This window comes from Lithobates pipiens, unplaced genomic scaffold (assembly GCF_037356315.1).
Source record: "Lithobates pipiens isolate NorthernLeopardFrog02 unplaced genomic scaffold, aLitPip1_a1.2 Scaffold_30, whole genome shotgun sequence".
Lineage (NCBI taxonomy): Eukaryota > Metazoa > Chordata > Amphibia > Anura > Ranidae > Lithobates > Lithobates pipiens.
This window is the reverse complement of record NW_027507791.1, coordinates 148,889,826-148,913,179: the sequence shown is the minus strand read 5'-3', so window position 1 is coordinate 148,913,179 and position 23,354 is coordinate 148,889,826. Positions and strand designations below refer to the sequence as shown.

At 50.1% G+C, this 23,354-nt stretch overlaps 35 non-coding genes and 34 pseudogenes across 35 annotated transcripts; all 69 read left to right on the top strand.

The window, feature by feature from the left end:
- The first annotated feature begins 83 nt into the window (after nucleotides 1–83).
- On the top strand, nucleotides 84–202 carry LOC143954124 (5S ribosomal RNA). The gene has a single exon (XR_013269143.1). It is a non-coding gene; the product is annotated as a 5S ribosomal RNA (ribosomal RNA).
- Nucleotides 203–7,896: 7,694 nt separating this feature from the next.
- Nucleotides 7,897–8,015, top strand: LOC143943622 (5S ribosomal RNA; annotated as a pseudogene).
- Nucleotides 8,016–8,124: 109 nt separating this feature from the next.
- On the top strand, nucleotides 8,125–8,243 carry LOC143948769 (5S ribosomal RNA; annotated as a pseudogene).
- Nucleotides 8,244–8,352: 109 nt separating this feature from the next.
- LOC143951535 (5S ribosomal RNA) lies at nucleotides 8,353–8,471 on the top strand. The gene has a single exon (XR_013266799.1). It is a non-coding gene; the product is annotated as a 5S ribosomal RNA (ribosomal RNA).
- Nucleotides 8,472–8,580: 109 nt separating this feature from the next.
- On the top strand, nucleotides 8,581–8,699 carry LOC143945340 (5S ribosomal RNA; annotated as a pseudogene).
- A 108-nt stretch (nucleotides 8,700–8,807) lies between these two features.
- On the top strand, nucleotides 8,808–8,926 carry LOC143943808 (5S ribosomal RNA; annotated as a pseudogene).
- Nucleotides 8,927–9,035: 109 nt separating this feature from the next.
- Nucleotides 9,036–9,154, top strand: LOC143951636 (5S ribosomal RNA). Its single transcript, XR_013266890.1, has one exon. It is a non-coding gene; the product is annotated as a 5S ribosomal RNA (ribosomal RNA).
- A 109-nt stretch (nucleotides 9,155–9,263) lies between these two features.
- On the top strand, nucleotides 9,264–9,382 carry LOC143952813 (5S ribosomal RNA). The gene has a single exon (XR_013267954.1). It is a non-coding gene; the product is annotated as a 5S ribosomal RNA (ribosomal RNA).
- Nucleotides 9,383–9,491: 109 nt separating this feature from the next.
- LOC143944757 (5S ribosomal RNA) lies at nucleotides 9,492–9,610 on the top strand (annotated as a pseudogene).
- Nucleotides 9,611–9,719: 109 nt separating this feature from the next.
- Nucleotides 9,720–9,838, top strand: LOC143944327 (5S ribosomal RNA). Its single transcript, XR_013265016.1, has one exon. It is a non-coding gene; the product is annotated as a 5S ribosomal RNA (ribosomal RNA).
- A 109-nt stretch (nucleotides 9,839–9,947) lies between these two features.
- LOC143953544 (5S ribosomal RNA) lies at nucleotides 9,948–10,066 on the top strand. The gene has a single exon (XR_013268616.1). It is a non-coding gene; the product is annotated as a 5S ribosomal RNA (ribosomal RNA).
- A 109-nt stretch (nucleotides 10,067–10,175) lies between these two features.
- LOC143951623 (5S ribosomal RNA) lies at nucleotides 10,176–10,294 on the top strand. The gene has a single exon (XR_013266878.1). It is a non-coding gene; the product is annotated as a 5S ribosomal RNA (ribosomal RNA).
- Nucleotides 10,295–10,403: 109 nt separating this feature from the next.
- On the top strand, nucleotides 10,404–10,522 carry LOC143951371 (5S ribosomal RNA). Its single transcript, XR_013266650.1, has one exon. It is a non-coding gene; the product is annotated as a 5S ribosomal RNA (ribosomal RNA).
- Nucleotides 10,523–10,631: 109 nt separating this feature from the next.
- LOC143953282 (5S ribosomal RNA) lies at nucleotides 10,632–10,750 on the top strand. The gene has a single exon (XR_013268379.1). It is a non-coding gene; the product is annotated as a 5S ribosomal RNA (ribosomal RNA).
- Nucleotides 10,751–10,859: 109 nt separating this feature from the next.
- On the top strand, nucleotides 10,860–10,978 carry LOC143943434 (5S ribosomal RNA; annotated as a pseudogene).
- Nucleotides 10,979–11,087: 109 nt separating this feature from the next.
- LOC143952430 (5S ribosomal RNA) lies at nucleotides 11,088–11,206 on the top strand. The gene has a single exon (XR_013267608.1). It is a non-coding gene; the product is annotated as a 5S ribosomal RNA (ribosomal RNA).
- A 109-nt stretch (nucleotides 11,207–11,315) lies between these two features.
- Nucleotides 11,316–11,434, top strand: LOC143954938 (5S ribosomal RNA; annotated as a pseudogene).
- A 109-nt stretch (nucleotides 11,435–11,543) lies between these two features.
- On the top strand, nucleotides 11,544–11,662 carry LOC143953247 (5S ribosomal RNA). The gene has a single exon (XR_013268347.1). It is a non-coding gene; the product is annotated as a 5S ribosomal RNA (ribosomal RNA).
- A 109-nt stretch (nucleotides 11,663–11,771) lies between these two features.
- LOC143944573 (5S ribosomal RNA) lies at nucleotides 11,772–11,890 on the top strand (annotated as a pseudogene).
- A 109-nt stretch (nucleotides 11,891–11,999) lies between these two features.
- LOC143948127 (5S ribosomal RNA) lies at nucleotides 12,000–12,118 on the top strand (annotated as a pseudogene).
- A 109-nt stretch (nucleotides 12,119–12,227) lies between these two features.
- Nucleotides 12,228–12,346, top strand: LOC143944243 (5S ribosomal RNA; annotated as a pseudogene).
- A 109-nt stretch (nucleotides 12,347–12,455) lies between these two features.
- Nucleotides 12,456–12,574, top strand: LOC143946990 (5S ribosomal RNA; annotated as a pseudogene).
- Nucleotides 12,575–12,682: 108 nt separating this feature from the next.
- Nucleotides 12,683–12,801, top strand: LOC143946711 (5S ribosomal RNA; annotated as a pseudogene).
- A 109-nt stretch (nucleotides 12,802–12,910) lies between these two features.
- Nucleotides 12,911–13,019, top strand: LOC143947340 (5S ribosomal RNA; annotated as a pseudogene).
- A 109-nt stretch (nucleotides 13,020–13,128) lies between these two features.
- Nucleotides 13,129–13,247, top strand: LOC143954677 (5S ribosomal RNA). The gene has a single exon (XR_013269642.1). It is a non-coding gene; the product is annotated as a 5S ribosomal RNA (ribosomal RNA).
- Nucleotides 13,248–13,356: 109 nt separating this feature from the next.
- LOC143945273 (5S ribosomal RNA) lies at nucleotides 13,357–13,475 on the top strand (annotated as a pseudogene).
- A 109-nt stretch (nucleotides 13,476–13,584) lies between these two features.
- LOC143943778 (5S ribosomal RNA) lies at nucleotides 13,585–13,703 on the top strand (annotated as a pseudogene).
- A 108-nt stretch (nucleotides 13,704–13,811) lies between these two features.
- On the top strand, nucleotides 13,812–13,930 carry LOC143950885 (5S ribosomal RNA). The gene has a single exon (XR_013266209.1). It is a non-coding gene; the product is annotated as a 5S ribosomal RNA (ribosomal RNA).
- Nucleotides 13,931–14,039: 109 nt separating this feature from the next.
- Nucleotides 14,040–14,158, top strand: LOC143954354 (5S ribosomal RNA). Its single transcript, XR_013269353.1, has one exon. It is a non-coding gene; the product is annotated as a 5S ribosomal RNA (ribosomal RNA).
- A 109-nt stretch (nucleotides 14,159–14,267) lies between these two features.
- On the top strand, nucleotides 14,268–14,386 carry LOC143953821 (5S ribosomal RNA). The gene has a single exon (XR_013268868.1). It is a non-coding gene; the product is annotated as a 5S ribosomal RNA (ribosomal RNA).
- A 109-nt stretch (nucleotides 14,387–14,495) lies between these two features.
- On the top strand, nucleotides 14,496–14,614 carry LOC143946989 (5S ribosomal RNA; annotated as a pseudogene).
- Nucleotides 14,615–14,722: 108 nt separating this feature from the next.
- Nucleotides 14,723–14,841, top strand: LOC143946886 (5S ribosomal RNA; annotated as a pseudogene).
- A 109-nt stretch (nucleotides 14,842–14,950) lies between these two features.
- Nucleotides 14,951–15,059, top strand: LOC143948190 (5S ribosomal RNA; annotated as a pseudogene).
- Nucleotides 15,060–15,168: 109 nt separating this feature from the next.
- Nucleotides 15,169–15,287, top strand: LOC143951873 (5S ribosomal RNA). The gene has a single exon (XR_013267104.1). It is a non-coding gene; the product is annotated as a 5S ribosomal RNA (ribosomal RNA).
- A 109-nt stretch (nucleotides 15,288–15,396) lies between these two features.
- Nucleotides 15,397–15,515, top strand: LOC143943986 (5S ribosomal RNA; annotated as a pseudogene).
- A 109-nt stretch (nucleotides 15,516–15,624) lies between these two features.
- Nucleotides 15,625–15,743, top strand: LOC143954565 (5S ribosomal RNA). Its single transcript, XR_013269544.1, has one exon. It is a non-coding gene; the product is annotated as a 5S ribosomal RNA (ribosomal RNA).
- A 109-nt stretch (nucleotides 15,744–15,852) lies between these two features.
- On the top strand, nucleotides 15,853–15,971 carry LOC143954644 (5S ribosomal RNA). The gene has a single exon (XR_013269616.1). It is a non-coding gene; the product is annotated as a 5S ribosomal RNA (ribosomal RNA).
- Nucleotides 15,972–16,080: 109 nt separating this feature from the next.
- Nucleotides 16,081–16,199, top strand: LOC143952100 (5S ribosomal RNA). The gene has a single exon (XR_013267310.1). It is a non-coding gene; the product is annotated as a 5S ribosomal RNA (ribosomal RNA).
- A 109-nt stretch (nucleotides 16,200–16,308) lies between these two features.
- On the top strand, nucleotides 16,309–16,427 carry LOC143951824 (5S ribosomal RNA). Its single transcript, XR_013267060.1, has one exon. It is a non-coding gene; the product is annotated as a 5S ribosomal RNA (ribosomal RNA).
- Nucleotides 16,428–16,536: 109 nt separating this feature from the next.
- Nucleotides 16,537–16,655, top strand: LOC143946101 (5S ribosomal RNA; annotated as a pseudogene).
- A 109-nt stretch (nucleotides 16,656–16,764) lies between these two features.
- On the top strand, nucleotides 16,765–16,883 carry LOC143954423 (5S ribosomal RNA). The gene has a single exon (XR_013269416.1). It is a non-coding gene; the product is annotated as a 5S ribosomal RNA (ribosomal RNA).
- A 109-nt stretch (nucleotides 16,884–16,992) lies between these two features.
- Nucleotides 16,993–17,111, top strand: LOC143948617 (5S ribosomal RNA; annotated as a pseudogene).
- A 109-nt stretch (nucleotides 17,112–17,220) lies between these two features.
- On the top strand, nucleotides 17,221–17,339 carry LOC143944533 (5S ribosomal RNA; annotated as a pseudogene).
- Nucleotides 17,340–17,448: 109 nt separating this feature from the next.
- LOC143947619 (5S ribosomal RNA) lies at nucleotides 17,449–17,567 on the top strand (annotated as a pseudogene).
- A 109-nt stretch (nucleotides 17,568–17,676) lies between these two features.
- On the top strand, nucleotides 17,677–17,795 carry LOC143947326 (5S ribosomal RNA; annotated as a pseudogene).
- Nucleotides 17,796–17,904: 109 nt separating this feature from the next.
- LOC143944532 (5S ribosomal RNA) lies at nucleotides 17,905–18,023 on the top strand (annotated as a pseudogene).
- Nucleotides 18,024–18,132: 109 nt separating this feature from the next.
- LOC143945655 (5S ribosomal RNA) lies at nucleotides 18,133–18,251 on the top strand (annotated as a pseudogene).
- Nucleotides 18,252–18,361: 110 nt separating this feature from the next.
- LOC143952192 (5S ribosomal RNA) lies at nucleotides 18,362–18,480 on the top strand. Its single transcript, XR_013267392.1, has one exon. It is a non-coding gene; the product is annotated as a 5S ribosomal RNA (ribosomal RNA).
- A 108-nt stretch (nucleotides 18,481–18,588) lies between these two features.
- Nucleotides 18,589–18,707, top strand: LOC143953431 (5S ribosomal RNA). Its single transcript, XR_013268514.1, has one exon. It is a non-coding gene; the product is annotated as a 5S ribosomal RNA (ribosomal RNA).
- A 109-nt stretch (nucleotides 18,708–18,816) lies between these two features.
- LOC143952198 (5S ribosomal RNA) lies at nucleotides 18,817–18,935 on the top strand. The gene has a single exon (XR_013267398.1). It is a non-coding gene; the product is annotated as a 5S ribosomal RNA (ribosomal RNA).
- A 109-nt stretch (nucleotides 18,936–19,044) lies between these two features.
- Nucleotides 19,045–19,163, top strand: LOC143948130 (5S ribosomal RNA; annotated as a pseudogene).
- A 108-nt stretch (nucleotides 19,164–19,271) lies between these two features.
- On the top strand, nucleotides 19,272–19,390 carry LOC143946491 (5S ribosomal RNA; annotated as a pseudogene).
- A 109-nt stretch (nucleotides 19,391–19,499) lies between these two features.
- LOC143949315 (5S ribosomal RNA) lies at nucleotides 19,500–19,608 on the top strand (annotated as a pseudogene).
- A 109-nt stretch (nucleotides 19,609–19,717) lies between these two features.
- On the top strand, nucleotides 19,718–19,836 carry LOC143943810 (5S ribosomal RNA). Its single transcript, XR_013264968.1, has one exon. It is a non-coding gene; the product is annotated as a 5S ribosomal RNA (ribosomal RNA).
- A 109-nt stretch (nucleotides 19,837–19,945) lies between these two features.
- LOC143943985 (5S ribosomal RNA) lies at nucleotides 19,946–20,064 on the top strand (annotated as a pseudogene).
- Nucleotides 20,065–20,173: 109 nt separating this feature from the next.
- Nucleotides 20,174–20,292, top strand: LOC143954564 (5S ribosomal RNA). The gene has a single exon (XR_013269543.1). It is a non-coding gene; the product is annotated as a 5S ribosomal RNA (ribosomal RNA).
- Nucleotides 20,293–20,401: 109 nt separating this feature from the next.
- LOC143954643 (5S ribosomal RNA) lies at nucleotides 20,402–20,520 on the top strand. The gene has a single exon (XR_013269615.1). It is a non-coding gene; the product is annotated as a 5S ribosomal RNA (ribosomal RNA).
- A 109-nt stretch (nucleotides 20,521–20,629) lies between these two features.
- On the top strand, nucleotides 20,630–20,748 carry LOC143952099 (5S ribosomal RNA). The gene has a single exon (XR_013267309.1). It is a non-coding gene; the product is annotated as a 5S ribosomal RNA (ribosomal RNA).
- Nucleotides 20,749–20,857: 109 nt separating this feature from the next.
- LOC143950849 (5S ribosomal RNA) lies at nucleotides 20,858–20,976 on the top strand. Its single transcript, XR_013266178.1, has one exon. It is a non-coding gene; the product is annotated as a 5S ribosomal RNA (ribosomal RNA).
- A 109-nt stretch (nucleotides 20,977–21,085) lies between these two features.
- LOC143945600 (5S ribosomal RNA) lies at nucleotides 21,086–21,204 on the top strand (annotated as a pseudogene).
- A 109-nt stretch (nucleotides 21,205–21,313) lies between these two features.
- On the top strand, nucleotides 21,314–21,432 carry LOC143951065 (5S ribosomal RNA). Its single transcript, XR_013266371.1, has one exon. It is a non-coding gene; the product is annotated as a 5S ribosomal RNA (ribosomal RNA).
- A 109-nt stretch (nucleotides 21,433–21,541) lies between these two features.
- LOC143953757 (5S ribosomal RNA) lies at nucleotides 21,542–21,660 on the top strand. The gene has a single exon (XR_013268810.1). It is a non-coding gene; the product is annotated as a 5S ribosomal RNA (ribosomal RNA).
- Nucleotides 21,661–21,769: 109 nt separating this feature from the next.
- Nucleotides 21,770–21,888, top strand: LOC143943497 (5S ribosomal RNA; annotated as a pseudogene).
- A 109-nt stretch (nucleotides 21,889–21,997) lies between these two features.
- On the top strand, nucleotides 21,998–22,116 carry LOC143945056 (5S ribosomal RNA; annotated as a pseudogene).
- A 109-nt stretch (nucleotides 22,117–22,225) lies between these two features.
- Nucleotides 22,226–22,344, top strand: LOC143944140 (5S ribosomal RNA; annotated as a pseudogene).
- Nucleotides 22,345–22,453: 109 nt separating this feature from the next.
- LOC143954044 (5S ribosomal RNA) lies at nucleotides 22,454–22,572 on the top strand. The gene has a single exon (XR_013269071.1). It is a non-coding gene; the product is annotated as a 5S ribosomal RNA (ribosomal RNA).
- Nucleotides 22,573–22,681: 109 nt separating this feature from the next.
- On the top strand, nucleotides 22,682–22,800 carry LOC143951860 (5S ribosomal RNA). Its single transcript, XR_013267092.1, has one exon. It is a non-coding gene; the product is annotated as a 5S ribosomal RNA (ribosomal RNA).
- Nucleotides 22,801–22,909: 109 nt separating this feature from the next.
- LOC143954637 (5S ribosomal RNA) lies at nucleotides 22,910–23,028 on the top strand. The gene has a single exon (XR_013269610.1). It is a non-coding gene; the product is annotated as a 5S ribosomal RNA (ribosomal RNA).
- Nucleotides 23,029–23,137: 109 nt separating this feature from the next.
- LOC143953351 (5S ribosomal RNA) lies at nucleotides 23,138–23,256 on the top strand. The gene has a single exon (XR_013268441.1). It is a non-coding gene; the product is annotated as a 5S ribosomal RNA (ribosomal RNA).
- Nucleotides 23,257–23,354: the final 98 nt, after the last annotated feature.

Below are 23,354 nucleotides of genomic sequence, written 5' to 3'. Positions count from 1 at the left end.
CGACCTGCTGTATTTTTCCTCTCTATTGCAAGAGGTGACCACCTTGGCTTTTGTCAAGAGAGTTGTAAGTAGGGTGCAAGATCGCCTATGGCCACATCACCCTGAATGCGCTCGATCTCGTCTGATCTCGGATGCTAAGCAGGGTCGGGCCTGTTTAGTCCCTGGATGGGAGACCGCCTGGGAATACCAGGTGCCGTAGGCTTTTTTCCATTATGTTGTTGGCTTTGGCGACCTGCTGTATTTTTCCTCTCGATTGCAAGAGGTGACCACCTTGGCTTTTGTCAAGAGAGTTGTAAATAGGGTGCAAGATCGCCTACGGCCACATCACCCTGAATGCGCTCGATCTCGTCTGATCTCGGATGCTAAGCAGGGTCGGGCCTGGTTAGTAAATGGATGGGGGCGTGGCTTGGTGTCCGAGGAAGATGGACGCACGCTGCTGAAGCTCTCTCTCCCAGAGGTCCAGGGTTCATCCCAGCGGCTACCTACTCCACAGAAAACATGGGGAATACACCACAAAACTCCTCAGGACTGTCCACCCGTTCTTCCAGGGGCCAAGACGTCCACGCCAGCCAACAAATACCGGAGATCTTCCGGGCGCGGCCTAGAGGCCCAGCGCCCGATCCACACGCTACACTACGCGAGTCATCTCCGCATGGCAGGGGAGCTCCCAGATCCAGGAGCCGGAGCCCGCAAGTTCACTCTCCTGACCCGCCACCCCCGCAGGCACTTAGCCTCGCGGATTTACGAGCCATGACTGCGGACATCAAGGGAGCTCTTGCAGCTGCAGTCGCGGAACTACGCGCCGACTTCCAGTCGATGGTCCTGAGGGTTGAGGACATTGAAGAGACGCAGGCCCGCCATGACACCACTCTTTGCCACGTCCAACAAGTCTCCGAATCCCACGCTATCCATCTCAGAGACATCAACCGCCATCTGGAAGACCTCGATAATCGCGGAAGGAGACACAACGTGCGGGTAAGAGGTCTTCCAGAATCCATAGAACCCACACAGCTCACGCACGCAGTTACATCCATCTTTAATGGCCTTCTAGAAAGGCCCCCTGACACCCCTATTGTCTTGGAGCGCATACACAGGGCCTTGAGACCCAGAGGGAGAGAGACTGATCCCCCTAGGGACGTTATTTGCTGTGTAGCTGACTATCTCTTAAAAGAGGAAATAATGAGAAAAGCCAGAAATGGGGGACGACTACATCACCAAGGAGCTGAAATTAAACTATTTCAGGATCTGTCAGCAATCACCTTACAGAGAAGAAGGGAGCTAAAACCCATCCTAGACCTGCTAAGGGCGCGTGCAATCCCTTATAGATGGAAATTCCCTCTCTGTCTTTCTGTCACCTATAATGGCCACACTGTCAATCTTAGGGTCCCTGAAGATTTGGAACACTTCTGCAGCACCCTTAATTTGCCACCTATGGAGGTTCCTGATTGGTACAGTGACTTCCGTCTTCCTTTGCTTCGCAGAGTGGACTCCATGGAAGGCATAGCTGAGGCAGGAAATTTTAACATAGGTAGGCGCAGAAGAGCTCACCCACCTGCCTCTTCTCCACGGGCCCATGGCAACTTACGTAACCTCAGCCCCACTGCCTCTCCTGACCACAGGAAACCAAGAAGATCATAAGGATCCCTCCTATATCGTCAAGACATGTTGGATCACAGTTTGTTACACTTCATACCACGTTATCTTCGCCACATGAAGCTTGCTCAGTCTTTTTTTTTTTTTCTCTTACTGTGTTTTGCTGTTGCTACAAGACTCTCCGTCCATCGCTACCTCTCCAGGCTCTATTGGTAAGAGAAGGATCTCACAGATGCTCATGTTTTGCTGTTAACTCGTCAGCCATTTTGCTTATCTCTTTCTCCCCACGGCTGCTGCCCACCCTCTCCACTTCTTCTCTGCCACAATTCTTCACAGTCATTGTACTTATCGTATGACCGCTGCTGAGCTATATGACAAACTTCTTCATTAACTCATACTTTGGCCCACATCCTTGCCTTTTATCTTTGGACCTTCCCTTAACCCTTCAGCTAACTTCCGAGGAATGGAATAGCTCGATCCCCCTCATTATCCTTTTTTTGTAATGTACCTGCTTTTTTGATCGCCCTTATCTGCTTTTGTTTTGTTTTTTCTCTTTCTTCTTTTTTCTTTTCTTTTCTTTTTCTCTCTATTTGCTTTTATTTAGTGCCCGATGGATCAGCTGGACATACACCACGAGTAAAGGTACTGTCTCAATACTCCAGATTGCCTCTCTTTTCACTACTTTAGCCTTGCTTAGCCCTGCAGCCGGGCTCCATACCAGCTGTCTGATGTACTTTATCTACCGGTACCAAGTTGGTACTGTCAGCAAGATCCCCTTGCCTGCATTATTCGAAGGGTAGATGGACTTATATAGCGTAATGTTTTTACTGCAAAAGTTTTCATTGCTATGTTCATGGTATATGATTTCCTTGTTACTGCAGCATATGTAAACCATTTTGTTCCTCTTACTCTAGGGTACATGTTTATTCTCTATGTATGATATTTCTCCCTCTCCCTGGATGCATAACATTCCTATTACATTACGGAAGGTGATAGCACCTTATATTCCTATTACACCTGAAACCCCGGGTCTCCGTATTTACGTCATCAGGTTCCCATCCAAGCTCATGATGTCAGCCCAGCTCCCCTAGGCTGCTAAAGGTTAAGATGATCATTCCCCCGACATACACATACGTACACGTCTGCCCCCACAGTCTCGTGCTGCTTTCTACTCTTTCACTCCCCATTTTAAAGCCATCAGATCTGTTCACTATCGGTATCCTCCTCATTCCCTTCTGACCTCAAGGGATATAGAGTCCACACTTTTCCTTGCTCGACCACCTTCCACCCTCCGCCACAGGGATCTCCGTGAGACTTCCCTGACCCGTACTGGTACTGTTCCTAGTCAGGAAGGTTTTAATTAGACCTCCTGACCCCAGTAATTGTTTTACCTTGCTCCCCCCCCCACCTACCTGTATATACTTGTATTCTCCACGTGACCTCGACCCCTCACCCCCCCTCCCCCCTTTCTCTTTTTGTACTTCACCCTCTTCCCTAACCCTTTCCTTCTTTCATTAATATCTCTGTAGATCCGCCACTCGCCGCTTTCTCTTCTACAAATTTAATTCCCTTTCAATCATCATGTACCCGCCTAAACCTCCACAATCACCAGGCTCTACCTCCCTTAAGGTAGTATCCCTAAACGCAAAAGGTTTGAACACCCCAGAGAAACACTCTCAACTTTTAATTCATATGAAATCTATGAAAGCTGATGTTATCTTTATCCAAGAGACACACTTTAGTTCTCAATCTGTCCCTAAATTTGCCAATTACCATTACCCGACCGGATACCATTCAACCACCCCCAATTCTAAAACCAAAGGGGTCTCCATTCTAGTGTCTAAAAACACCCCTCTTCAAATCACAGACAAGATGATTGATGACCAAGGTAGATACGTTTTCATTAAAGGATCCCTACACAACAAACCCATTAACCTAGCTAACATATATAGCCCTAATACGGCTCAGGTTCCATTCTTCAGGACGATCACAAACCATCTGGCGACGTTTCAATCTGGCCTGTTGATACTAGGGGGCGATTTTAATGTCTCCTTGGATCCTCACATGGATACTTCCGCAGGATCCTCCCACCTCCCCTTTAGGGCCCTTAGACAAATCAAGTTATCTCTCCAAACTCTTCTTTTACACGATACATGGAGGACTCTCCACCCGACGGAGAAGGACTTCACATTTTACTCTAGTCCCCATGACAGGTACTCAAGAATTGATTATATATTTCTGACACAGGCTGATCTTCCATACCTCTCACAAGCGACAATAGAACCTATGGTTCTCTCAGACCATCACCCCACTTCGATCACTCTGCTCTTCCCGGTTATTCAAGAACGATCGCGTGTCTGGAAACTAGATCCAAATATCCTGACTGACACTACTCGAGCGTTGCAGATCCAGCAATGTCTCACTGATTATTTCACAGAAAATAATACGCAAGACACGTCCTTTCTCACCCAATGGGAAGCCCACAAAAGTGTGATACGTGGGAAACTGATTTCTATCTCGGCCCAACTTAATAGGGAACGAAAACGCCGCTTATCCGTTCTTTACTCATCACTTAAGACACTTGAAACTGCACACAAACGTACGTTGGCCGAGCAGACCCTCCAAGAATTACAGCAAGTTCGTACCTCCATTCAAGAGGAGCTGGGAAAATCCGTTAAGAAAAAATACATGCTTTCCCAGAAGCTTTTCTACGAGTTCGGCAATAAAAGCGGTCACTTTTTGGCCCGAGCCTTGAAAGCCAAACAATCTAAAAACACGGTGCACTCTTTACATACATCTTCTGGTACAAAACTCACATCCAACACGGACATAGCTAGCGAATTCTAAAAATTTTACTCTGATTTATATAACATCAAACAACCTGACTCATCCCCCGCTGCCGCTTTTACCAGACAACAGACGATGGAACAATTCCTGAATAAATTTTGCCCGACCATTCAAAACCCTAACACAATATCTGACTTAGATGGTCCCATCACTCCATTGGAATGGACAAAAGCCCTTAAGCAGACGAAAAACGGCAAAAGCCCAGGCCCAGATGGGCTCCCCGCGGTTTATTACAAGACCTTTTCAGAAATTCTCCAAGACCCCTTTAGAAGAGCCTTTAATTCCATTTCTGACACCACACCCCTTCACCAAGACATGCTGGAGGCTCAAATCGTAGTCATTCCGAAGGGAGACAAGGACCCGACCAAGACTGGAAATTATCGACCAATATCGCTACTCAACGTTGACCTGAAACTGTTTTCCAAAATTATTGCCAACAGACTCCTCCCGCTCATCCCTACACTGATCTCCCCTGACCAAGTCAGCTTTGTCCCAGGCCGGGAGGCGCGGGACAACACGATAAAAGCTATCAACTTGCACCATTTAATTAATAGCACCGGACAAAAAGGTTTTTTTCTCTCACTTGACGCGGAGAAGGCATTCGATAGGGTTGCATGGGACTACATGCACTGTGTCCTCCGAAACATTGGTTTGGGACCCCAACTGCTATGCTTCATTAACGCTTTATACATCACACCGAGAGCTAGAATAAGAGTTAACAACACCCTATCGAATGCCTTCTCCATACAAAACGGGACCAGACAAGGATGCCCCTTATCCCCTATCCTATATATTCTCACACTAGAACCTTTCCTAAACAGTTTGAGACAAAATCCGGATATCTCAGGGATTCGTTCCAAATCCAAAGACTATAAAATTGCCGCCTACGCGGACGATATCCTACTGTTCCTGACCAACCCCTTGATCACGATCCCATCCCTTCTAAAAGCATTTAAACTATTCAACACGCTGTCCAATCTAAAAATAAACTTTAATAAGTCCTACGCTCTCAACATATCCTTAGACCACACCGTTACTCAACAGTGTAAACTTAACTTTCCGTTCCAATGGACTGATGATGCCATCACGTACTTGGGCATACAAATTACAAAAAACATGAGTGATCTCTATATTAAAAACTATGTACCTATTTTACACAAGATTATAACGGACCTGAAACAGTGGAACAAGCCAATTTTCTCTTGGTTTGGCAGAGCTTCCATTTTAAAAATGAACATCCTTCCTCGCATCTTATACCTTCTACAAGCAGTGCCAATCAAACTCCCAACTGCTTTTTTCAAATCGTACAGACAAACCTGCTCCAATTTTCTGTGGGGCTCGCATAGACCCAGAGTTAGCTACTCTCAGCTCTCTCTACCTAAAAGTAAGGGTGGTATAGGCCTTCCAGATATTACCAATTATTATAAAGCTGCCCACTTGACACGAATAATTGACTGGAACATTCATTCTCCGTATAAAGACTGGGTCAACCTGGAAGCGTCATTTATAGACTCTCCACTCCACTCTCTACCTTGGGTACAGCGTGCTCACGTCTTCCCCATGGTCAAATCCCATCCACTTATTGCCCCGACACTAGCGTGCTTCCGCACTGCCTGTTTACAAGACGGTATCTCATCTACGCCTGGACCACTGACCCCACTTAAAATGAACCCAGACTTCCCCCCGGGTATGCACGAATCCTTTCTTGTCAAGCATTGGACACAAATTCCGTTAGTGATATCATCCTTTTACAAAAACGGGCGACTACTTACAGCCCAGCAATTAGCCACTGACCTGAAGACACCTCCGATTCCCATGTGGACCTATCAACAGATTCAACATTAGTTACATGACACTAACAAAAAAAAGGATTGTACTAGACCTCTGACCCCCTTTGAGAATCTTTGCTCTTCTAAAACGCCTCTGACTCATCTCATCTCCTTAACACACTCCCTATTATATCAAAGATATACTCCTGGAGATTCTTTGGCTTGCAAGGCTTGGGAAAAAGACCTCGACTTATCCCTTTCTAGTGAGGACTGGGAAAATATCTTTCTTAATATTCACAAAGGCACCCTCAATGTTTCCACTCAAGAAAACGGCTTCAAGCTTCAATGCAGATGGTACAGAACCCCTGCTCAGATCCACTCCTGGGACACTCAGGTATCGGATACCTGCTGGAGATGCCACAACCACCGTGGCACTCTTTTACACTTATGGTGGCTCTGCTCGGCCATCCAACCTTTCTGGCAGAAAATACATCGGCTGATTAGCGAAATTACAGGTACAGACCTACCCTTCAACCCAGCCTTATTTCTTCTGCACCACAGAGTTCCCTTTAAAACATCTTATCGTAAATCCCTTACACTCCATCTACTCAGTGCGGCCAAACAATGCATTCCACTCCATTGGAAATCTTCTACTACCCCCTCTGCTAATACATGGCTTTGGAGAGTGGATAAAATAGCACAACTGGAGGAACTCATCCACATTAACAATGACACCCCGACCAAATATGGTTCGAAGTGGGCTCCTTGGCAACACTTCCGAACCACTGAAACCTTTCGCAACCTAACCCAACACCCAATCTAATTGACTGCTTACTGCTGCATAGTCACACGACTCTGTACTCCCTGGAACCTTTCCCTCGATTACTGTCTACTCACATCCATTATAACATATCCGCTACCATTTGACCTTGCAGAAGAACACTTTCTTCACCCAGAACCTGCGAGCGGCGAGTGGCGGAACTCGCATAGTCCTCATTAGGAGCCTACCTCACCCACCTGTCTACCCAAGAAATCCATCCTCACCTTAGGTCTTCCATGCTACTCTCCCCCCCCCATCCCCCCTTTATTCTCTTTCCCCTTCCCCCCCCTCCTCCATAACCTTACACACACTCAGCATGATGGACGAAAACCTCCCCCCTATCCCTTCCTCCCACTCCCTAATTTTTTCTTGTTTCCCTCGATCAGCCCGATATGGTACTATCACAGTGTGCACATTGCAGACTCTCTCAATACACCACACACACGTAAACAAGAATGCTATGTTTTGAGTGCATTTAGCAACTTCTCCAACACCTCTTTCATATTGAACGGATGAACCCGTGTAATCTATTTCTATGTTTCCACTGAGCGATTGTATCCTATATTATTTGATACTGTTTAAACCGTTTGTTCACTTATACCGTTTATTTATTTTTTCTCGGTAATGAGTACCTGCCATAAGGTGTATATTATCTGTATATTGTTTTATGGAAACATAATAAAATTTTTTGAAAAAAAAAAAAAAAAAGAAAGTAAATGGATGGGAGACCGTCTGGGAATACCAGGTGCCGTAGGCTTTTTTCCATTATGTTGTTGGCTTTGGCGACCTGCTGTATTTTTTCCTCTTGATTGCAAGAGGTGACCACCTTGGCTTTTGTCAAGAGAGTTGTAAGTAGGGTGCAAGATTGCCTATGGCCACATCACCCTGAATGCGCTCGATCTCGTCTGGTCTCGGATGCTAAGCAGGGTCGGGCCTGGTTAGTACCTGGATGGGAGAACGCCTGGGAATACCAGGTGCCGTAGGCTTTTTTCCATTATGTTGTTGGTTTTGGCGACCTGCTGTATTTTTCCTCTCGATTGCAAGAGGTGACCACCTTGGCTTTTGTCAAGAGAGTTGTAAGTAGGGTGCAAGATCGCCTACAGCCACATCACCCTGAATGCGTTCGATCTCGTCTGATCTCGGATGCTAAGCAGGGACTGGCCTGGTTAGTAAATGGATGGGAGACCGCCTGGGAATATCAGGTGCCGTAGGCTTTTTTCCATTATGTTGTTGGCTTTGGCGACCTGCTGTATTTTTCCTCTCGATTGCCCGAGGTGACCACCTTGGCTTTGGTCAAGAGAGTTGTAAGTAGGGCGCAAGATTGCCTACGGCCACATCACCCTGAATGCGCTCGATCTCGTCTGATCTCGGATGCTAAGCAGGGTCGGGCCTGGTTAGTACCTGGATGGGAGACCGCCTGGGAATACCAGGTGCCGTAGGCTTTTTTCCATTATGTTGTTGGCTTTGGCGACCTGCTGTATTTTTCCTCTCGATTGCCCGAGGTGACCACCTTGGCTTTTGTCAAGAGAGTTGTAAGTAGGGTGGAAGATCACCTACGGCCACCTCACCCTGAATGCGCTCGATCTCGTCTGATCTCGGATGCTAAGCAGGGTCGGGCCTGGTTAGTACCTGGATGGGATTTCGCCTGGGAATACCAGGTGCCGTAGGCTTTTTTCATTATGTTGTTGGCTTTGGCGACCTGCTGTATTTTTCCTCTCGATTGCCCGAGGTGACCACCTTGGCTTTTGTCAAGAGAGTTGTAAGTAGGGTGCAAGATCGCCTACGGCCAAATCACCCTGAATGCGCTCGATCTCGTCGGATCTCGGATGCTAAGCAGTGTCGGGCCTGGTTAGTACCTGGATGGGATTCCGCCTGGGAATACCAGGTGCCGTAGGCTTTTTTCCATTATGTTGTTGGCTTTGGCGACCTGCTGTATTTTTCCTCTCGATTGCCCGAGGTGACCACCTTGGCTTTTGTCAAGAGAGTTGTAAGTAGGGAGCAAGATCGCCTACGGCCACATCACCCTGAATGTGCTCGATCTCGTCTGATCTCGGATGCTAAGCAGGGTCGCGCCTGGTTAGTACCTGGATGGGAGACCGCCTGGGAATACCAGGTGCCGTAGGCTTTTTTCCATTATGTTGTTGGCTTTGGCGACCTGCTGTATTTTTCCTCTCGATTGCCCGAGGTGACCACCTTGGCTTTTGTCAAGAGAGTTGTAAGTAGGGTGCAAGATCGCCTACGGCCACATCACCCTGAATGCGCTAGATCTCGTCTGATCTCGGATGCTAAGCAGGGTTGGGCCTGGTTAGTACCTGGATGGGAGACCGCCTGAGAATACCAGGTGCCGTAGGCTTTTTTCCATTATGTTGTTGGCTTTGGCGACCTGCTGTATTTTTCCTCTCGATTGCCCGAGGTGACCACCTTGGCTTTTGTCAAGAGAGTTGTAAGTAGGGTGCAAGATCGCCTATGGCCAAATCACCCTGAATGCGCTTGATCTCGTCTGATCTTGGATGCTAAGCAGGGTCGTGCCTGGTTAGTACCTGGATGGGAGACTGCCTGGGAATACCAGGTGCCGTAGGCTTTTTTCCATTATGTTGTTGGCTTTGGCGACCTGCTGTATTTTTCCTCTCGATTGCCCGAGGTGACCACCTTGGCTTTTGTCAAGAGAGTTGTAAGTAGGGTGCAAAATCGCCTACGGCCACATCACCCTGAATGCGCTCGATCTCGTCTGATCTCGGATGCTAAGCAGGGTGGGGCCTGGTTAGTACCTGGATGGGAGACCGCCTGGGAATACCAGGTGCCGTAGGCTTTTTTCCATCATGTTATTGGCTTTGGCGACCTGCTGTATTTTTCCTCTCTATTGCCCGAGGTGACCACCTTGGCTTTTGTCAAGAGAGTTGTGTGTAGGGTGCAAGATCGCCTACGGCCACATCACCCTGAATGCGCTCGATCTCGTCTGATCTCGGATGCTAAGCAGGGTCGTGCCTGGTTAGTACCTGGATGGGAGAGCGCCTGGGAATACCAGGTGCCGTAGGCTTTTTTCCATTATGTTGTTGGCTTTGGCGACCTGCTGTATTTTTCCTCTCGATTGCCCGAGGTGACCACCTTGGCTTTAGTCAAGAGAGTTGTAAGTAGGGTGCAAGATCGCCTACGGCCACATCACCCTGAATGCGCTCGATCTCGTCTGATCTCGGATGCTAAGCAGGGTCGGGCCTGGTTATTACCTGGATGGGAGACCGCCTGGGAATACCAGGTGCCGTAGGCTTTTTTCCATTATGTTGTTGGCTTTGGCGACCTGCTGTATTTTTCCTCTCGATTGCAAGAGGTGACCACCTTGGCTTTTGTCAAGACAGTTGTAAGTAGGGTGCAAGATCGCCTACGGCCACATCACCCTGAATGCGCTCGATCTCGTCTGATCTCGGATGCTAAGCAGGGTCAGGCCTGGTTAGTACCTGGATGGGAGACCGCCTGGGAATACCAGGTGCCGTAGGCTTTTTTCCATTATGTTGTTGGCTTTGGCGACCTGCTGTATTTTTCCTCTCGATTGCCCGAGGTGACCACCTTGGCTTTTGTCAAGAGAGTTGTAAGTAGGGTGCAAGATCACCTACGGCCACATCACCCTGAATGCGCTCGATCTCGTCTGATCTCGGATGCTAAGCAGGGTCAGGCCTGGTTAGTACCTGGATGGGAGACCGCCTGGGAATACCAGGTGCCGTAGGCTTTTTTCCATTATGTTGTTGGCTTTGGCGACCTGCTGTATTTTTCCTCTCGATTGCCCGAGGTGACCACCTTGGCTTTTGTCAAGAGAGTTGTAAGTAGGGTGCAAAATCGCCTACGGCCACATCACCCTGAATGCGCTCAATCTCGTCTGATCTCTGATGCTAAGCAGGGTCGGGCCTGGTTAGTACCTGGATGGGAGACCGCCTGGGAATACCAGGTGCCGTAGGCTTTTTTCCATTATGTTGTTGGCTTTGGCGACCTGCTGTATTTTTCCTCTCGATTGCCCAAGGTGACCACCTTGGCTTTTGTCAAGAGAGTTGTAAGTAGGGTGCAAAGTCGCCTATGGCCACATCACCCTGAATGCGCTCGATCTCGTCTGATCTCGGATGCTAAGCAGGGTCAGGCCTGGTTAGTACCTGGATGGGAGACCGCCTGGGAATACCAGGTGCCGTAGGCTTTTTTCCATTATGTTGTTGGCTTTGGCGACCTGCTGTATTTTTCCTCTCGATTGCCCGAGGTGACCACCTTGGCTTTTGTCAAGAGAGTTGTAAGTAGGGTGCAAGATCACCTACGGCCACATCACCCTGAATGCGCTTGATCTCGTCTGATCTCGGATGCTAAGCAGGGTCAGGCCTGGTTAGTACCTGGATGGGAGACCGCCTGGGAATACCAGGTGCCGTAGGCTTTTTTCCATTATGTTGTTGGCTTTGGCGACCTGCTGTATTTTTCCTCTCGATTGCCCGAGGTGACCACCTTAGCTTTTGTCAAGAGAGTTGTAAGTAGGGTGCAAAATTGCCTACGGCCACATCACCCTGAATGCGCTCGATCTCGTCTGATCTCGGATGCTAAGCAGGGTTGGGCCTGGTTAGTACCTGGATGGGAGACCGCCTGAGAATACCAGATGCCGTAGGCTTTTTTCCATTATGTTGTTGGCTTTGGCGACCTGCTGTATTTTTCCTCTCGATTGCCCGAGGTGACCACCTTGGCTTTTGTCAAGAGAGTTGTAAGTAGGGTGCAAGATCGCCTATGGCCAAATCACCCTGAATGCGCTCGATCTCGTCTGACCTCGGATACTAAGCAGGGTCGGGCCTGGTTAGTACCTGGATGGGAGACCGCCTGGGGATACCAGGTGCCGTAGGCTTTTTTCCATTATGTTGTTGGCTTTGGCAACCTGCTGTATTTTTCCTCTCGGTTGCCCGAGGTGACCACCTTGGCTTTTGTCAAGAGAGTTGTAAGTAGGGTGCAAGATCACCTACTGCCACATCACCCTGAATGCGCTTGATCTCGTCTGATTTCGGATGCTAAGCAGGGTCGGGCCTGGTTAGTACCTGGATGGGAGGCCGCCTGGGAATACCAGGTTCCGTAGGCTTTTTTCCATTATGTTGTTGGCTTTGGCGACCTGCTGTATTTTTCCTCTCGATTGCAAGAGGTGACCACCTTGGCTTTTGTCAAGAGATTTGTAAGTAGGATGCAAGATCCCCTACGGCCACATCACCCGGAATGCGCTCGATCTCGTCTGATCTCGGATGCTAAGCAGGGTCGGGCCTGGTTAGTACCTGGATGGGAGACCACCTGGGAATACCAGGTGCCATAGGCTTTTTTCCATTATGTTGTTGGCTTTGGCGACCTGCTGTATTTTTCCTCTCGATTGCCCGAGGTGACCACCTTGGCTTTTGTCAAGAGAGTTGTAAGTAGGGTGCAAGATCGCCTACGGCCACATCACCCTGAATGCGCTCGATCTCGTCTGATCTGGGATGCTAAGTAAGGTCGGGCCTGGTTAGTACCTGGATGGGAGACCGCCTGCGAATACCAGGTGCCGTAGGCTTTTTCCATTATGTTGTTGGCTTTGGCGACCTGCTGTATTTTTCCTCTCGATTGCCCAAGGTGACCACCTTGGCTTTTGTCAAGAGAGTTGTAAGTAGGGTTCAAGATTGCCTACGGCCACATCACCCTAAATGCGCTCGATCTAGTCTGATCTTGGATGCTAAGCAGGGTCGGGCCTGGTTAGTAACTGGATGGGAGACCGCCTGGGAATACCAGGTGCCGTAGGCTTTTTTCCATTATGTTGTTGGCTTTGGCGACCTGCTGTATTTTTTCTCTCGATTGCCCGAGGTGACCACCTTGGCTTTTGTCAAGAGAGTTGTAGGTAGGGTGCAAGATCACCTACGGCCACATCACCCTGAATGCGCTCGATCTCGGATGCTAAGCAGGGTCGGGCCTGGTTAGTACCTGGATGGGAGACCGCCTGGGAATACCAGGTGCCGTAGGCTTTTTTCCATTATGTTGTTGGCTTTGGCGACCTGCTGTATTTTTCCTCTCGATTGCCCGAGGTGACCACCTTGGCTTTTGTCAAGAGAGTTGTAAGTAGGGTGCAAGATCGCCTACGGCCACATCACCCTGAATGCGCTCGATCTCGTCTGATCTCGGATGCTAAGCAGGGTCGGGCCTGGTTAGTACCTGGATGGGAGACCGCCTGGGAATACCTGGTGCCGTAGGCTTTTTTCCATTATGTTGTTGGCTTTGGCAACCTGCTGTATTTTTCCTCTCGATTGCCCGAGGTGACCACCTTGGCTTTTGTCAAGAGAGTTGTAAGTAGGGTGCAAGATCGCCTACGGCCACATCACCCTGAATGCGCTTGATCTCGTCTGATTTCGGATGCTAAGCAGGGTCGGGCCTGGTTAGTACCTGGATGGGAGGCCGCCTGGGAATACCAGGTTCCGTAGGCTTTTTTCCATTATGTTGTTGGCTTTGGCGACCTGCTGTATTTTTCCTCTCGATTGCAAGAGGTGACCACCTTGGCTTTTGTCAAGAGATTTGTAAGTAGGGTGCAAGATCGCCTACGGCCACATCACCCGGAATGCGCTCGATCTCGTCTGATCTCGGATGCTAAGCAGGGTCGGGCCTGGTTAGTACCTAGATGGGAGACCGCCTGGTAATACCAGGTGCCGTAGGCTTTTTCCATTATGTTGTTGGCTTTGGCGACCTGCTGTATTTTTCCTCTCGATTGCCCGAGGTGACCACCTTGGCTTTTGTCAAGAGAGTTGTAAGTAGGGTGCAAGATCGGCTACGGCCACATCACCCTGAATGCGCTCGATCTCGTCTGATCTCGGATGCTAAGCAGGGTCGGGCCTGGTTAGTACCTGGATGGGAGACCGCCTGGGAATACCAGGTGCCGTAGGCTTTTTTCCATTATGTTGTTGGCTTTGGCGACCTGCTGTATTTTTCCTCTCGATTGCCCGAGGTGACCACCTTGGCTTTTGTCAAGAGAGTTGTAAGTAGGGTGCAAGAACACGTATGGCCACATCACCCTGAATGCGCTCGATCTCGTCTGATCTCGGATGCTAAGCAGGGTCGGGCCTGGTTAGTACCTGGATGGGAGACCGCCTGGGAAAACCAGGTGCCGTAGGCTTTTTTCCATTATGTTGTTGGCTTTGGCGACCTGCTGTATTTTTCTTCTCGATTGCCCGAGGTGACCACCTTGGCTTTTGTCAAGAGAGTTGTAAGTAGGGTGCAAGATCGCCTACAGCCACATCACCCTGAATGCGCTCGATCTCGTCTGATCTCGGATGCTAAGCAGGGTCGGGCCTGGTTAGTACCTGGATGGGAGACCACCTGGGAATACCAGGTGCCATAGGCTTTTTTCCATTATGTTGTTGGCTTTGGCGACCTGCTGTATTTTTCCTCTCGATTGCCCGAGGTGACCACCTTGGCTTTTGTCAAGAGAGTTGTAAGTAGGGTGCAAGATCGCCTACGGCCACATCACCCTGAATGCGCTCGATCTCGTCTGATCTGGGATGCTAAGTAAGGTCGGGCCTGGTTAGTACCTGGATGGGAGACCGCCTGCGAATACCAGGTGCCGTAGGCTTTTTCCATTATGTTGTTGGCTTTGGCGACCTGCTGTATTTTTCCTCTCGATTGCCCAAGGTGACCACCTTGGCTTTTGTCAAGAGAGTTGTAAGTAGGGTTCAAGATTGCCTACGGCCACATCACCCTAAATGCGCTCGATCTAGTCTGATCGTGGATGCTAAGCAGGGTCGGGCCTGGTTAGTACCTGGATGGGAGACCGCCTGGGAATACCAGGTGCCGTAGGCTTTTTTCCATTATGTTGTTGGCTTTGGCGACCTGCTGTATTTTTTCTCTCGATTGCCCGAGGTGACCACCTTGGCTTTTGTCAAGAGAGTTGTAAGTAGGGTGCAAGATCACCTACGGCCACATCACCCTGAATGCGCTCGATCTCGGATGCTAAGCAGGGTCGGGCCTGGTTAGTACATGGATGGGAGACCGCCTGGGAATACCAGGTGCCGTAGGCTTTTTTCCATTATGTTGTTGGCTTTGGCGACCTGCTGTATTTTTCCTCTCGATTGCCCGAGGTGACCACCTTGGCTTTTGTCAAGAGAGTTGTAAGTAGGGTGCAAGATCGCCTACAGCCACATCACCCTGAATGCGCTCGATCTCATCTGATCTCGGATGCTAAGCAGGGTCGGGCCTGATTAGTACCCGGATGGGAGACCGCCTGGGAATACCAGGTGCCGTAGGCTTTTTTCCATTATGTTGTTGGCTTTGGCGACCTGCTGTATTTTTCCTCTCGATTGCCCGAGGTGACCACCTTGGCTTTTGTCAAGAGAGTTGTAAGTAGGGTGCAAGATCGCCTACGGCCACATCACCCTGAATGTGCTCGATCTCGTCTGATCTCGGATGCTAAGCAGGGTCTGGCCTGGTTAGTACCTGGGTGGGAGACCGCCTGGGAATACCAGGTACCGTAGGCTTTTTTCCATTATGTTGTTGGCTTTGGCGAACCGCTGTATTTTTCCTCTCGATTGCCCGAGGTGACCACCTTGGCTTTTGTCAAGAGAGTTGTAAGTAGTGTTAAAGATCGCCTACGGCCACATCACCCAGAATGCTCTCAATCTCGTCTGATCTCGGATGCCAAGCAGGGTCGAGCCTGGTTAGTACTTGGATGGGAGACCGCCTGGGAATACCAGGTGCCGTAGGCTTTTTTCCATTATGTTGTTGGCTTTGGCGACCTGCTGTATTTTTCATCTCGATTGCCCGAGGTGACCACCTTGGCTTTTGTCAAGAGAGTTGTAAGTAGGGAGCAAGGTTGCCTACAGCCACAACACCCTGAATGCATTCGATCTCGTCTGATCTCGGATGCTAAGCAGGGTCGGGCCTGGTTAGTACCTGGATGGGGGACCGCCTGGGAATACCAGGTGCCGTAGGCTTTTTTCCATTATGTTGTTGGCTTTGGCGACCTGCTGTATTTTTCCTCTCTATTGCCCGAGGTGACCACCTTGGCTTTTGTCAAGAGAGTTGTAAGTAGGGTGCAAGATCGCCTATGGCCACATCACCCTGAATGCGCTCGATCTCGTCTGATCTCGGATGCTAAGCAGGGTCGGGCCTGGTTAGTACCTGGATGGGAGACCGCCTGCGAATACCAGGTGCCGTAGGCTTTTTTCCATTATGTTGTTGGTTTTGGCGACCTGCTGTATTTTTCCTCTCGATTGCCCGAGGTGACCACGTTGGCTTTTGTCAAGAGAGTTGTAAGTAGGGTGCAAGATCGCCTACGGCCACATCACCCTGAATGCGCTCGATCTCGTCTGATCTCGGATGCTCAGCAGGGTCGGGCCTGGTTAGTACCTGGATGGGAGACCGCCTGGGAATACCAGGTGCCGTAGGCTTTTTTCCATTATGTTGTTGGCTTTGGCGACCTGCTGTATTTTTCCTCTCGATTGCCCGAGGTGACCACCTTGGCTTTTGTCAAGAGAGTTCTAAGTAGGGTGCAAGATCGCCTACCTTCAAATCACCCTGAATGCGCTCGATCTCGTCTGATCTCGGATGCTAAGCAGCGTCGGGCCTGGTTAGTACCTGGATGGGAGACCGCCTGGGAATACCAGGTGCCGTAGGCTTTTTTCCATTATGTTGTTGGCTTTGGCGACCTGCTGTATTTTTCCTCTCGATTGCCCGAGGTGACCACCTTGGCTTTTGTCAAGAGAGTTGTAAGTAGGATGCAAGATCGCCTATGGCCACATCACCCTGAATGCGCTCGATCTCGTCTGATCTCGGATGCCAAGCAGGGTGGGCCCTGGTTAGTACCTGGATGGGAGACCACCTGGGAATACCAGGTGCCGTAGGCTTTTTTACATTATGTTGTTGTCTTTGGCGACCTGCTGTATTTTTCCTCTCGATTGCCCGAGGTGACCACCTTGGCTTTTGTCAAGAGAGTTGTATATAGGATGCAAGATCACCTACGGCCACATAACCCTGAATGCGCTCGATCTCGTCTGATCTCGGATCCTAAGCAGGGTCGGCCCTGGTTAGTACCTGGATGGGAGACCACCTGGGAATACCAGATGCTGTAGGCTTTTTTCCATTATGTTGTTGGCTTTGGCGACCTGCTGTATTTTTCCTCTCGATTGCCCGAGGTGACCACCTTGGCTTTTGTCAAGAGAGTTGTAAGTAGAGTGCAAGATCGCCTACAGCCACATCACCCTGAATGCGCTCGATCTCGTCTGATCTCGGATGCTAAACAGGGTCGGGCCTGGTTAGTACCTGGATGGGAGACGGCCTGGGAATACCAGGTGCCGTAGGCTTTTTTTCATTATGTTGTTGGCTTTGGCGACCTGCTGTATTTTTCCTCTCGATTGCCCGAGGTGACCACCTTGGCTTTTGTCAAGAGAGTTGTAAGTAGGGTGCAAGATCGCCTACAGCCACATCACCCTGAATGCGCTCGATCTTGTCTGATCTCGGATGCCAAGCAGGGTGGGCCCTGGTTAGTACCTGGATGGGAGACCACCTTGGAATACCAGGTGCCGTAGGCATTTTTACATTATGTTGTTGGCTTTGGCGACCTGCTGTATTTTTCCTCTCGATTGCCCGAGGTGACCACCTTGGCTTTTGTCAAGAGAGTTGTAAGTAGGATGCAAGATCACCAACGGCCACATAACCTTGAATGCACTCGATCTCGTCTGATCTCGGATCCTAAGCAGGGTGTGCCCTGGTTAGTACCTGGATGGGAGACCACCTGGGAATACCAGGTGCTGTAGGCTTTTTTCCATTATGTTGTTGGCTTTGGCGACCTGCTGTATTTTCCCTCTCGATTGCCCGAGGTGACCACCTTGGCTTTTGTCAAGAGAGTTGTAAGTAGAGTGCAAGATCGCCTACAGCCACATCACCCTGAATGCGCTCGATCTCGTCTGATCTCGGATGCTAAACAGGGTCGGGCCTGGTTAGTACCTGGATGGGAGACGGCCTGGGAATACCAGGTGCCGTAGGCTTTTTTCCATTATGTTGTTGGCTTTGGCGACCTGCTGTATTTTTCCTCTCGATTGCCCGAGGTGACCACCTTGGCTTTTGTCAAGAGAGTTGTAAGTAGGGTGCAAGATCGCCTACGGCCACATCACCCTGAATGCGCTCGATCTTGTCTGATCTCGGATGTTAATCAGGGTCGGGCCTGGTTAGTACCTGGATGGGACACCGCCTGGGAATACCAGGTGCCTTAGGCTTTTTTACGTTATGTTGTTGGCTTTTGGCGACCTGCTGTATTTTTCCTCTCGATTGCCCGAGGTGACCACCTTGGCTTTTGTCAAGAGAGTTGTAAGTAGGGTGCAAGATCGCCTACGGCCACATCACCCTGAATGCGCTCGATCTCGTCTGATCTCGGATGCTAAGCAGGGTCGGGCCTGGTTAGTACCTGGATGGGAGACCGCCTGGTAATACCAGGTGCCGTAGGCTTTTTCCATTATGTTGTTGGCTTTGGCGACCTGCTGTATTTTATCTCTCTATAGCCCGAGGTGACCACCTTGGCTTTTGTCAAGAGAGTTGTAAGTAGGGTGCAAGATCGCCTACGGCCATATCACCCTGAATGCGCTCGATCTCGTCTGATTTCAGATGCTAAGCAGGGTCGGGCCTGGTTAGTACCTGGATGGGAGACCGCCTGGGAAAATCAGGTGCCGTAGGCTTTTTTCCATTATGTTGTTGGCTTTGGCGACCTGCTGTATTTTTCCTCTCGATTGCCCGAGGTGACCACCTTGGCTTTTGTCAAGAGAGTTGTAAGTAGGGTGCAAGATCGCCTACGGCCACATCACCCTGAATGCGCTCGATCTCGTCTGATCTCGGATGCTAAGCAGGGTCGGGCCTGGTTAGTACCTGGATGGGAGACCACCTGGGAATACCAGGTGCCATAGGTTTTTTTCCATTATGTTGTTGGCTTTGGCGACCTGCTGTATTTTTCCTCTCGATTGCCCGAGGTGACCACCTTGGCTTTTGTCAAGAGAGTTGTAAGTAGGATGCAAGATCGCCTACGGCCACATCACCCTGAATGCGCTCGATCTCGTCTGATCTGGGATGCTAAGTAAGGTCGGGCCTGGTTAATACCTGGATGGGAGACCGCCTGCGAATACCAGGTGCCGTAGGCTTTTTCCATTATGTTGTTGGCTTTGGCGACCTGCTGTATTTTTCCTCTCGATTGCCCAAGGTGACCACCTTGGCTTTTGTCAAGAGAGTTGTAAGTAGGGTTCAAGATTGCCTACGGCCACATCACCCTAAATGCGCTCGATCTAGTCTGATCTTGGATACTAAGCAGGGTCGGGCCTGGTTAGTACCTGGATGGGAGACCGCCTGGGAATACCAGGTGCCGTAGGCTTTTTTCCATTATGTTGTTGGCTTTGACGACCTGCTGTATTTTTTCTCTCGATTGCCCGAGGTGACCACCTTGGCTTTTGTCAAGAGAGTTGTAACTAGGGTGCAAGATCACCTACGGCCACATCACCCTGAATGCGCTCGATCTCGGATGCTAAGCAGGGTCGGGCCTGGTTAGTACATGGATGGGAGACCGCCTGGGAATACCAGTTGCCGTAGGCTTTTTTCCATTATGTTGTTGGCTTTGGCGACCTGCTGTATTTTTCCTCTCGATTGCCCGAGGTGACCACCTTGGCTTTTGTCAAGAGAGTTGTAAGTAGGGTGCAAGATCGCCTACGGCCACATCACCCTGAATGCGCTCGATCTCATCTGATCTCGGATGCTAAGCAGGGTCGGGCCTGATTAGTACCCGGATGGGAGACCGCCTGGGAATACCAGGTGCCGTAGGCTTTTTTCCATTATGTTGTTGGCTTTGGCGACCTGCTGTATTTTTCCTCTCAATTGCCCGAGGTGACCACCTTGGCTTTTGTCAAGAGAGTTGTAAGTAGGGTGCAAGATCGCCTACGGCCACATCACCCTGAATGTGCTCGATCTCGTCTGATCTCGGATGCTAAGCAGGGTCTGGCCTGGTTAGTACCTGGGTGGGAGACCGCCTGGGAATACCAGGTACCGTAGGCTTTTTTCCATTATGTTGTTGGCTTTGGCGAACTGCTGTATTTTTCCTCTCGATTGCCCGAGGTGACCACCTTGGCTTTTGTCAAGAGAGTTGTAAGTAGTGTTAAAGATCGCCTACGGCCACATCACCCAGAATGCTCTCAATCTCGTCTGATCTCGGATGCCAAGCAGGGTCGAGCCTGGTTAGTACTTGGATGGGAGACCGCCTGGGAATACCAGGTGCCGTAGGCTTTTTTCCATTATGTTGTTGGCTTTGGCGACCTGCTGTATTTTTCATCTCGATTGCCCGAGGTGACCACCTTGGCTTTTGTCAAGAGAGTTGTAAGTAGGGAGCAAGGTTGCCTACAGCCACAACACCCTGAATGCATTCGATCTCGTCTGATCTCGGATGCTAAGCAGGGTCGGGCCTGGTTAGTACCTGGATGGGGGACCGCCTGGGAATACCAGGTGCCGTAGGCTTTTTTCCATTATGTTGTTGGCTTTGGCGACCTGCTGTATTTTTCCTCTCTATTGCCCGAGGTGACCACCTTGGCTTTTGTCAAGAGAGTTGTAAGTAGGGTGCAAGATCGCCTATGGCCACATCACCCTGAATGCGCTCGATCTCGTCTGATCTCGGATGCTAAGCAGGGTCGGGCCTGGTTAGTACCTGGATGGGAGACCGCCTGCGAATACCAGGTGCCGTAGGCTTTTTTCCATTATGTTGTTGGTTTTGGCGACCTGCTGTATTTTTCCTCTCGATTGCCCGAGGTGACCACCTTGGCTTTTGTCAAGAGAGTTGTAAGTAGGGTGCAAAATCGCCTACGGCCACATCACCCTGAATGCGCTCGATCTCGTCTGATCTCGGATGCTAAGCAGGGTCGGGCCTGGTTAGTACCTGGATGGGAGACCGCCTGGGAATACCAGGTGCCGTAGGCCTTTTTCCATTATGTTGTTGGCTTTGGCGACCTGCTGTATTTTTCCTCTCGATTGCCCGAGGTGACCACCTTGGCTTTTGTCAAGAGAGTTGTAAGTAGGGAGCAAGGTCGCCTACAGCCACATCACCCTGAATGCGCTTGATCTCGTCTGATCTCGGATGCTAAGCAGGATCGGGCCTGGTTTGTACCTGGATGGGAGACCGCCTGGGAATACCAGGTGCCGTAGGCATTTTTCCATTATGTTGTTGGCTTTGGCGACCTGCTGTATTTTTCCTCTCGATTGCCCGAGGTGACCACCTTGGCTTTTGTCAAGAGAGTTGTAAGTAGGGTGCAAGATCGCCTACGGCCACATCACCCTGAATGCGCTCGATCTCGTCTGATCTCGGATGCTAAGCAGGGTCGGGCCTGGTTAGTACCTGGATGGGAGACCGCCTGCGAATACCAGGTGCCGTAGGCTTTTTTCCATTATGTTGTTGGTTTTGGCGACCTGCTGTATTTTTCCTCTCGATTGCCCGAGGTGACCACCTTGGCTTTTGTCAAGAGAATTGTAAGTAGGGTGCAAAATCGCCTACGGCCACATCACCCTGAATGTGCTCGATCTCGTCTGATCTCGGATGCTAAGCAGGGTCGGGCCTGTTTAGTACCTGGATGGGAGACCGCCTGGGAATACCAGGTGCCATAGGCCTTTTTCCATTATGTTGTTGGCTTTGGCGAAAGGCTGTATTTTTCCTCTCGATTGCCCGAGGTGACCACCTTGGCTTTTGTCAAGAGAGTTGTAAGTAGGGTGCAAGATCGCCTACGGCCACATCACCCTGAATGTGCTCGATCTCGTCTGATCTCGGATGCTAAATAGGGTCGGGCCTGGTTAGTACCTGGATGGGAGACCACCTGCGAATACCAGGTGCCGTAGGCTTTTTTCCATTATGTTGTTGGCTTTGGCGACCTGCTGTATTTTTCCTCTCCATTCCCCGAGGTGACCACCTTGGCTTTTGTCAAGAGAGTTGTAAGTAGGGTGCAAGATCGCCTACGGCCACATCACCCTCAATGTGCTCGATCTCGTCTGATCTCGGATGCTAAGTAGGGTCGGGCCTGGTTAGTACCTGGATGGGAGACCACCTGCGAATACCAGGTACCGTAGGCTTTTTTCCATTATGTTGTTGGCTTTGGCGACCTGCTGTATTTTTCCTCTCGATTGCCCGAGGTGACCACCTTGGCTTTTGTCAAGAAAGTTGTAAGTAGGGAGCAAGGTTGCCTACAGCCACAACACCCTGAATGCACTCAATCTCGTCTGATCTCGGATGCTAAGCAGGGTCGGGCCTGGTTAGTACCTGGATGGGGGACCGCCTGGGAATACCAGGTGCCGTAGGCTTTTTTCCATTATGTTGTTGGCTTTGGCGACCTGCTGTATTTTTCCTCTCTATTGCCCGAGGTGACCACCTTGGCTTTTGTCAAGAGAGTTGTAAGTAGGGTGCAAGATCGCCTACAGCCACATCACCCTGAATGCGCTCGATCTCGTCTGATCTCGGATGCTAAGCAGGGTCGGGCCTGGTTAGTACCTGGATGGGAGACCGCCTGCGAATACCAGGTGCCGTAGGCTTTTTTCCATTATGTTGTTGGTTTTGGCGACCTGCTGTATTTTTCCTCTCGATTGCCCGAGGTGACCACCTTGGCTTTTGTCAAGAGAGTTGTAAGTATGGTGCAAAATCGCCTACGGCCACATCACCCTGAATGCGCTCGATCTCGTCTGATCTCGGATGCTAAGCAGGGTCGGGCCTGGTTAGTACCTGGATGGGAGACCGCCTGGTAATACCAGGTGCCGTAGGCCTTTTTCCATTATGTTGTTGGCTTTGGCGACCTGCTGTATTTTTCCTCTCGATTGCCCGAGGTGACCACCTTGGCTTTTGTCAAGAGAGTTGTAAGTAGGGAGCAAGGTCGCCTACAGCCACATCACCCTGAATGCGCTCGATCTCGTCTGATCTCGGATGCTAAGCAGGATCGGGCCTGGTTAGTACCTGGATGGGAGACCGCCTGGGAATACCAGGTGCCGTAGGCATTTTTCCATTATGTTGTTGGCTTTGGCGACCTGCTGTATTTTTCCTCTCGATTGCCCGAGGTGACCACCTTGGCTTTTGTCAAGAGAGTTGTAAGTAGGGTGCAAGATCGCCTACGGCCACATCACCCTGAATGCGCTCGATCTCGTCTGATCTTGGATGCTAAGCAGGGTCGGGCCTGGTTAGTACCTGGATGGGAGACCGCCTGCGAATACCAGGTGCCGTAGGCTTTTTTCCATTATGTTGTTGGTTTTGGCGACCTGCTGTATTTTTCCTCTCGATTGCCCGAGGTGACCACCTTGGCTTTTGTCAAGAGAATTGTAAGTAG